We start from the raw sequence: 8848 nt of genomic DNA on the forward strand, positions 1-8848 counted from the left end.
ACTCTGCCTTTTAGCCCTATGACCCCGAGTGAGTTGCTTAGCTGCTCAGTTTCAGTTTCCTCATCTAGTCAATGAGAATAATAGTCCTGCCTTTTCCAAATACTATCAGGTAATGATTAAAAGCATGGCCTCTGGAGCCAACTACTGAGATTCAAATCCAACTCCATCAGTTACTACAGACTTGGGCAAGTTTTTTAAGCTGTCTGGGCCTCAGTTTCTTATCTGTAGAAGGAGGTAAATAATAGTACCCACCTCAAAGGCGTGTTGTGGGCATTCAAAAAATTACTTCATATAAAGTGCTTGGAACAGTATTTGGCACTTTCCAAGTGCAGTATAAATACCATTTTTATTGGTGTGAGGATAAAAAGTACCATATTGGCATTGCCTCATGGAAGAAACAGACATCTACTGTTACCTGAAATCCAAGGCCTGTATGTCCCTTAACAGGTACTTGATAAAAGTTCTCTCACCTTTCCCACTGCAGAGAACTCCAGTCCACGTAAAGTGCATGCTTACGGTGAGCTGTGTACTAGCACATGAGATGTGGAAGCATTAGGCTGTCACAGGTAAGAAGGGGCATAAGCAGGGTACTTAGGTTTTGGAGTTTAAAGCAATGTGTGAGAGACCATGATGGAGTAGTGTTATGACTGAATTGTGTCCCCCCCAAATTCAGATGTTGAGGTCCTATAACCTGCAGGATCTCAGAATGAGATCGTGCTTGGAGATAAAGTCTTCACAGAGGTAAGCAAGTTGAAATGCAGTCATTAGAGTGCGCCCTAATCAAATACAACGTGTGTCATTCTAAAAAAAAAAGGAAATTTGGACACAGAGACAGATAGGCATTGAGGGAAGATGATGTGAAGAGACGCAGGGAGAAGACAGCCATCTTCAAGCCAAGGAGAGAAGCCTGGGACAGATCCTTTCCTCACTCAAAGTCCTCAGCAGGAACCAACGTTACAGACACCTTGATTTTGGACTTCTAGCCTCCAGAACTGTAAGACAATAAATTTCTGTTGTTTAAGCCAGCCAGTCTGTGCTACTTTTTTGCAGTAGCCCTAGTAAACTAATACAGATGGGTTGGAGAGCTCCAGATTTGGTAATACTGTGGACTTGATTCCTAGTCCCAATTCAGCCTAGGGACATAGCTAGCAAAGGCCTGGGAAGGCAGCAAGGCCCAGATCCTGACTCAGGCAGCCTCTGTCTCAGTCACTGCTTGTGGCCACTCTTCCCTTCACTTAGGGGAAGGGAAGGGCTATCTCGTCAGCACAGCCAGCCTATTACTGCTGATGAGCTCACCGGACAAGCCATATCTTCCATCAGGCCCAGGGCTGGGCTCCTGAGACCAAGGAAACAGTCCACTGCAGGTGTGTGTGATGGAGGAAGACCACCAGGAGAGTGTCATTTGAGGGGAGCCAAAAGCCCAATGGCATACGAGTATGAGTGCACACACGGACATTCACCTTTCCAGTAGCTGAAATTACCATAACTAAGGTGATTGATTTCTTAGTGATCTTCTTTGGAAGACACATTTTTTTTTTCTTCTGCTCTGTGTGGCTTGTGGGATCTTAGTCCCCTGACCAGGGGTTGAACCCTGGGGCCACAACAGTGAAAGCTCCAAATCCTAACCACTGGACCACCAGGGAATTCCCTGGAAGACACAGAGTTTAGAATCAGAAAATTCGAGCTGGGAGGGCCCTTCAAATCCTCTAGTCTAGGGATGAAACTGGCTTAGAGATGTTTGTTTGACCCACACGTTTTTTGGTTTTTTACTTTTTAAAAATTTTTTGGCTACATTGGGTCTTCGTTGCTGCGCGTGGGCTTTCTCTAGTTGCGGCAAGCGGGGTCTACTCTTTGTTGCGGTGAATGGGCTTCTCATTGCGGTGGCTTCTCTTGTCAGAGTGCACGGGCTGTAGGTGCATGGGCTTCAGTAGTTGCAGCACACGGGCTCAGTAGTTGCAGCATGCGGGCTCAGTTGTTGTGGTGCACGGGCTTAGTTGCTCCACGGCATGTGGGATCTTCCCGGACCAGGGCTCGAACCTGTGTCCCCTGCATTGGCAGGAGGATTCTCAACCACTGTGCCACGAGGGAAGTCCCCCACACAGTTTTTTAAACATTGGGAGATTTCACATAAACATCCAGGTCCTTAGCATCTCTTGAAGAGTCAAATGCTCTGGACAGCCTAGGTCAGCATTTCCAACAGGCAGCAGCTGCCCATTTAGAGGGAGTCTACAGGTAGCAGTCAGGACAACCCCATCATATTGGATTCACTCATTTACTTTAATTTCCCGATTCTGTAGGCATATGAGTTTGCAACCTCTAGTCCAAATATCCCTTTTTTAAAGGTGAGAAAACTGAGGCCCAGGGAGGTCAAGTGATTTGCTTAAGGTCACATAGCAAATTAGCCACAAAGCCAAGACTAGAACCCAAGCCCAGAGCTCTTCCCACTTGGACCCTGTTCAGCACCCCAGCCAGACTCTATTCTGACTGTGCTGCACTGGTCGTTAATTTTTTTTTTTTAAGTTACCCATGCATCTAGACACTGTCGATATTATGGTGAACAACTCCTGTGTCACCCTACTGAAGAATCAGTGAAAGGGAATAAAGCAGGAGGAATTAAGGTAGAGATCAGGAGGAAACTCCTGGCTCTTCAAATGATGAGAGCTGGCAATAGGCTACCCTGAAGTCTCCTTTGCTTGAGACATACCTCATCTGCTTGGTCTGAGGAATAAGAACATCTTGTGAGTCTCTGCAAGGGCTCTAGAGGAATCAGTTCTTCTATGTTCTCAAAAGAGCTCTCACGGGATTCAGACTTCCCCAGTGTGGCTTGAGCCTGCAGTGTTCCCAGCATTTTGCCCTCCGTCCCTGCTCAGGTGAGGCATTACTGAGTCACTTGTGAGTCTGAGTTTCAGGCAGTGGGATGTACGTTTGAGCACAGAGGCCGTGATTCATAACTACAGGGAATCAGGGAATTTCCCTCTCTGGCTCCCAGGCAACTCTTACCTGGTGAGGAGGGGTCTTTTTCACCACCCTGTGGCTTTGGTCTCTGCAATATCAAACATAGGACAATAAAGCCCAAAGCCCAAATGTGACCCAAATCCCACCCTCTTCTTGGCAGAGTAGAGGGCATGGCAACTGGAACCTTTCCCAATGGCTCGGTACAGTGGAGAGTGTTCCTGGAATCAGTGACAGCAAATAATCTCAGAGACTGGGCTGCACATCAGTGGAGCTCCTGAAGAAGGGGTAGGGACTTCAAGCTAAACAATCCAATTCTGTGCTCTCTCAGAGGAACTCAGACCCCAGCCAGCCTCTGGAAGGCAATTCTGGAACCCACCAGGTCTACCCCAAGTCCTTTCTGGGCCCTGGCTTATCTCTGGCTCCATCAAGTGTTTCAAGGTACTGGGGCCACCGATGGGCCTAACACATGGCCTGAACAACAACCTAAATTGTAGTGCACATTGCTGTTGTCCCTTCCTCTGTCCCCTTACCCTCCATAGACTGCATCCCAGAATGCAATCCAAATCCTAGAATCACTGAGCTTTCTGCAATGGAAGCTGCAGCAGAAATCCATAAATGAATCTATCTCACTTTCCAACCCAGACAATGAAACAGACTTTGGCCTGGGACTTTAGGAGAATTCTCCGCTAACGTGTTCAGAATTACTTGTTTCTGACTCTCTTCTTATCCTTGGACCAAGCTGAGCACTGGTAAGTGTTCTCAGAGAAGCAGCTTTCTTTATTCCAAACTTGGATCTGTATAAGAGGAGGAGGAGAAAAAAGAAGGCTCAGTAACTCCCTTGGAAGTACGCTGCCCACCCGGGGCCCTCCCTCCAAACTTCTTCCCTTCAGCACCAATCTAACAGCCCACTTCCAGCTCCCCTGGCAAAGAAAGTTGTCAGTGGACCTGCAGATAAAAGAGCCAAACAAGAAGTTACAAGTACCATGAACGTGAGGGTTCATAGTCCTGATTTCAAATATGTTTCCCTGTTGGGACAGAGCAGTGTCCTGATTTTGACTTTGGTCAGCACTAAACTACCTATCCTTTGATTATCTATGGCTATGATATGAGATCGTGGATATGAAAGCTCTCTGAAATTGGACAAGTGCTGTGTGGATGGGAGGGCTTCTCACTGCTATTATCTGCTTTTTGTTTCCTCCTGTAAATCATTCTCTCCAGGCCTCAGTCAAGTCCTTGAGGGCAGCAAGGCACAGGCCAGACAGGAACTCCTGTAAGTCAGGAGCTCCTGGCACAGGGCTAAGGGCAGGGTGATCTGCACGAGCAATGGAGAATATGTTGACTTCAGAAAAATGAGTTATCTGGGGATACAGGATCATTGGGGGTCAGTGAGACGAAAAACTGGACTTCTGTTCAGTAAGACTGATTGACCAAATGTGTTTTATCGTGTCTCCCTCCCCAGGCCATTCCAGTAAAATGACAATGAAGGAATAAAAAAAAAAAAATTTAACCCACAAGGTTAAGAGAAGACAAAAGCACAGGCGGGGAGATAAGATGGATGAAAGATTTCAACAGGAAATATTAGGAGATGAAATATTATGTTAACAAAAATAAGGAGTGGGGAGGGCTGATATTTTGATTATAAAACTTTCAGTACTATTTAATTTTTAAAGCAGATATATATAAAATTTAAGAAAAATATTATTATAAGTTTTTTTTTTTTTTTTAAAGAAAGAAGCAAGAGCACCTGGGACTCAGGAGAGACCTGGGTGCCAGATCTTTCTTTGGTACTTGGTGACAGCAGAGCTTGTCACCGTCTCTGTCTGAGCCTGAGCCCCTTTATCTGAAGGAGCTGAACAAATCCCACAATCACCTTCTAGTTCTAACAATTCCTAGTTCTACAAGTAACTTATAGAGGCAGCACTGACGTCCTCAGAAAAACAACCTGTGCTTTGGAATTAGTCAAAAGTTGTCTCAGATTTCCCCTCTTTCAATTCCTAGCTGTGTGAGCTGGCTGGGCCTCAGTTTACTCAACTCATGCATGAGGATACTGCCTATTTCTCAGGACTGACAGAAGGATTCAATGAAATAAGTAAAGCAACAAATAAGTGAAGCAGCAAATGTATGTTTTCTCAACTGCTGCACCTCCCATATTTAGGCAAGGATCTGGCACAGTTCTGGTCACCAGGCATTGGTTTAATGAAAACCTGAAGAGTTCAGAAATGAGTCACTGTATTATTTATTCTTGGGGTAGGGAGATTGTGAAGCATCTCATTTCTGTTGATTGTATTAGGGGCAAGGTCCAAGTGTGGATATCAGAGCCTAGTGAGTAATTCCTTTGAGGAGAGGTAGCTAACTAAAGGGTAGACAAGGGAGGGCATGAATGAGAGGTTCTTTGACCAAGTACCCTCCATCCCTCCACCCCTCCACTGTGGGAACTTTCTCTTAACAGTGTCCACATCCACAACCTCAACCTAGATTAGCCTCCTATTCCATTACCTATCGTTCTGCAGAAAAGGTAAAGATGGTGTCCACAGGGATTTCCTCTCTCTTGAGTGGCTCTGGACTGGCACACTGATTTTCCACACTATGGGCTGCCTTCCACACTAATTTCTCCACATCACTTAAAACTTTGGTTGCATAGCATTCAAACAGGTCATTCGATCTGGATGCTGCTCCTAGACACCTACAGCTCGACCCCCCTCCTCAATTCCCACAGTCTGAATCCCAATTTGTCTGAGTTGAACTGAGGCCTACAAGGTGACTAAATGCCGGGGAGGGTTAGCCCAATCCAGGAAGAAAGGGAAGATGTACATACAGATATAAGAGTTCAGTGTTGATCTCGTGTAAGCCCTGACCACGAGCGCATCCGAGTCAAGATCAAAAAGGATTTATATCTTTTCTAAGACAGACCCAAACCAGAGCCCTGGGTCCATCCCACATGAGACACAAGCATCATTCCTTCATTCATCCTTCAGTAAATATTTATTCAGCGCCTCTTATATGCCAGACAAAATCCCTGCCCTCATGAAACTTACTGCCTCCTACTGTTTTCTTTTATTCCCACTGAAGCACTCTGTTTAAACCTTCCCACGTGTATCCTTCTACTACTGTGGCCCCATCCTATCCCCTACCCTAATCTATCCTAAGCCCCTTTGTGAGCTCTGATCGGTTTACTCTTCTGGTCAAAAATATTCTGTGATTTCCCAATGTTTATTGAATCAAGAAACTTGATTCACTCATCCAACAAATGTTTATTGCATGTCTACGATGGGTCAGGCTCTGTTCTAGGTGCTGGGGATACAGCAGTGAGCATGAGAAACAGATAAAAACTTCTGCTCTTAGAGTGCTTATATTCTAGTGGGGGAGATAGACAATAACCAAGATAAACAAGTACGACAAGTAAAGCATGTTAGTTGGTGATAAGTTCTAAGAGCAATAAGGCAACAGGTCAGGAAGTGGAGGGGGTGAGGGAGAAGTAAAATTTTAGATAGATTAACCAGCAAGAAGAAGACATCTAAGGAAAGATCTAAGAAAATGAAGGAGGGAACCCTGGGGATAGCAGAAGGAATATGGGTCCAGAAAGAGAGGCTGGCAAGTGCAAAGGCCCTGAGGTAAGAGCACACTTTAAAGGATGAGAAGGGAGGTCAGAATGAGGCCCAGTGTCTGGCAGAGTGAGGAGAGAGGGGAGACGGTTGGGATGTGAGATCTGAGATCTAATAGCTGCAGCTTTTACTCTGATAGAGATAGGGGCCACTAGGGGCTTTGAGCAGAAAAGTGACGTGGGGTGACTTGTTTTGCAGGATCACTCTGGCTGCTGTGTTTAAAATAAAGAGAAAGGAGAAAATGGCCAAGCAGAGAGATGAGTTGGAAGGCCCCTTGCTGGCCCTCTTCTGTTTGTCCAATCACATCTCTTACTATTCTGCTACCCTGTAGCCCTAACAGACTCTTCTTCCCTGAACACACTTGGCAGCGGCTGACCTATCATCCTTGATGAAGTGGCCTCCACTTCGAATAATAATAACAACTGGAATAATAGCTGCTACTTATCCAGCATCAATAATTCCATTCAATTTTTTAAAAAGTATTGTCTAATTTCACTTACAGACATTATTTCATTTAATGTTTATATTTTGTCCCCACTTATTGGGAAAGCTGAGGCTTTTTACAAGTTGCCACCAATTGGAAGGTCCCTGGGCCCAACCATAAGATAAAGAACACTTGATTCCCTTTTGGTCTCAAGTGGACCATTTGCATCTTTATGGGTGTCCAGACCATGTGACCCTCTGGGCATTTCCTCACAGGAAGCCTGCACAAAGGAAGAGGGAGGTGTTTAGGATGACCCTTAAATGTCAATATTAATTATCTGGAGAGAAAAGCAGAAACAAAGGACATTTTAGGCAAAGAAAATAGCACTGTACAGGTTCAGAGGTACCACATGGGAGGGTCAGGAAACTGCAGTTTACTGGTGTGTAGCATTTATAGGATGCATTAGGCAGGAAGCAGATCTGGAAGGCCTTGAATGGAATGTCATATCAAAGAGCTAGACTTTCTCCTATTTACAGTGAGGGAACATTGAAGGGATTTAGGTAAACAAACAAGTAAACAAAAATATTGTTTAAGCTTTAACAAGGTAAGAGTGTCCGGGAATGTTGAGGACTGTGTCTACTTGGGAAGCATGCATTCCTTGTAAAGGAAGCAGCCAGAGTTCTGGCTGATGGTTGCTGTACAGAAAGACAGGCCCAGTTTTGCCACTGGGAAATCTAGATTTTTATATAAAATCTTCCAGTTTTTTATATGTTTGCAACAAGTTTTTAAAAATTTTTGATTACGTATAAAATTTTAATTGTATATAAAACCCCGCATAGGAGCTGCCCTCTGGGGGCTTCTGCCTGGAGTATAAGTAAGCTCCAGGAGGACAGGGACTTTGTCTTATTTCCACTGTGTTCTCAGTGCTTGCCACAGAGCCTGGCACACAGTAGGTGTTCATACATGTTTGCTAAATGTACATGTATGTGTTAGTTATTAGTATTCGTATTGTACACTTGAGGAAACTGAGGCTCATGGAGGACAATAGATGACACGGGAAGTGGCCACACTCAGGTTCAAGTTCAAATCTCTGAACTTGGAAATAGACAAAACGTCTTGCAAGAAAGATGGATTAAGGTAGACTAAGAGTAGAAGAGTAGAAACAGCTCTTCGTCAGACCCTTACACCACCCCCATCCCCTATCCAGGATGTGGGGACAGCTCAGATGTCCTGTGTGTGGCTCCACTTGATTTTCACCTCCCTGGGAAATTTCTGATGCCGTTCTCTGGGACTGTTTTCCCTCTCTTATCTCATTCAGACCTAGGAATCAGAGATGAGGCAGCCCACTCACCACCTGTCCCTCCCCAGCACAGTGACATCTGTAAAATGTTGAGTTGCTAGCAGTAGCAGTTTCTTCTGGGTCTTTCAAATCCAAACAAGGAACCACAAGATCTTGCTGTCCAGGATCCTGGATGACTAAATCCCTAGGGGTACCAGGTAGCTACAAGGCTTTTTCTGATCTAGTTCACTCTTTTACAAACATTATTAGCAGAGCTGCTCATGGCTGCTGCATACATAGAAATGAAAGGAGGGGGGCTGTACAGCAGAAACTAACACAGCATTGTGAAGCAACTCTACTCCAATAAAAATTAATTTAAAAACAAGAAAGAAAGGAAAGGAGGTGGGAAAACAATAGAGCCAGTGAAGGGGGATTTGGGGAAATAGAATATCAGTGTTTGAGGCTTCTAAAATCGGAGTCAGGATTTCTGCTAAGATCTACTCAGTTGCCATAAAATCAATCCTTCCTTCCTTTCCCTCTTTCTTCCTCTCTTCCTCCCTTCATCAAATTAGACAATAGTTTAGTCAG

Source organism: Mesoplodon mirus (assembly GCF_964341445.2).
Source record: "Mesoplodon mirus genome assembly, contig: SUPER_3_unloc_2, whole genome shotgun sequence".
Lineage (NCBI taxonomy): Eukaryota > Metazoa > Chordata > Mammalia > Artiodactyla > Ziphiidae > Mesoplodon > Mesoplodon mirus.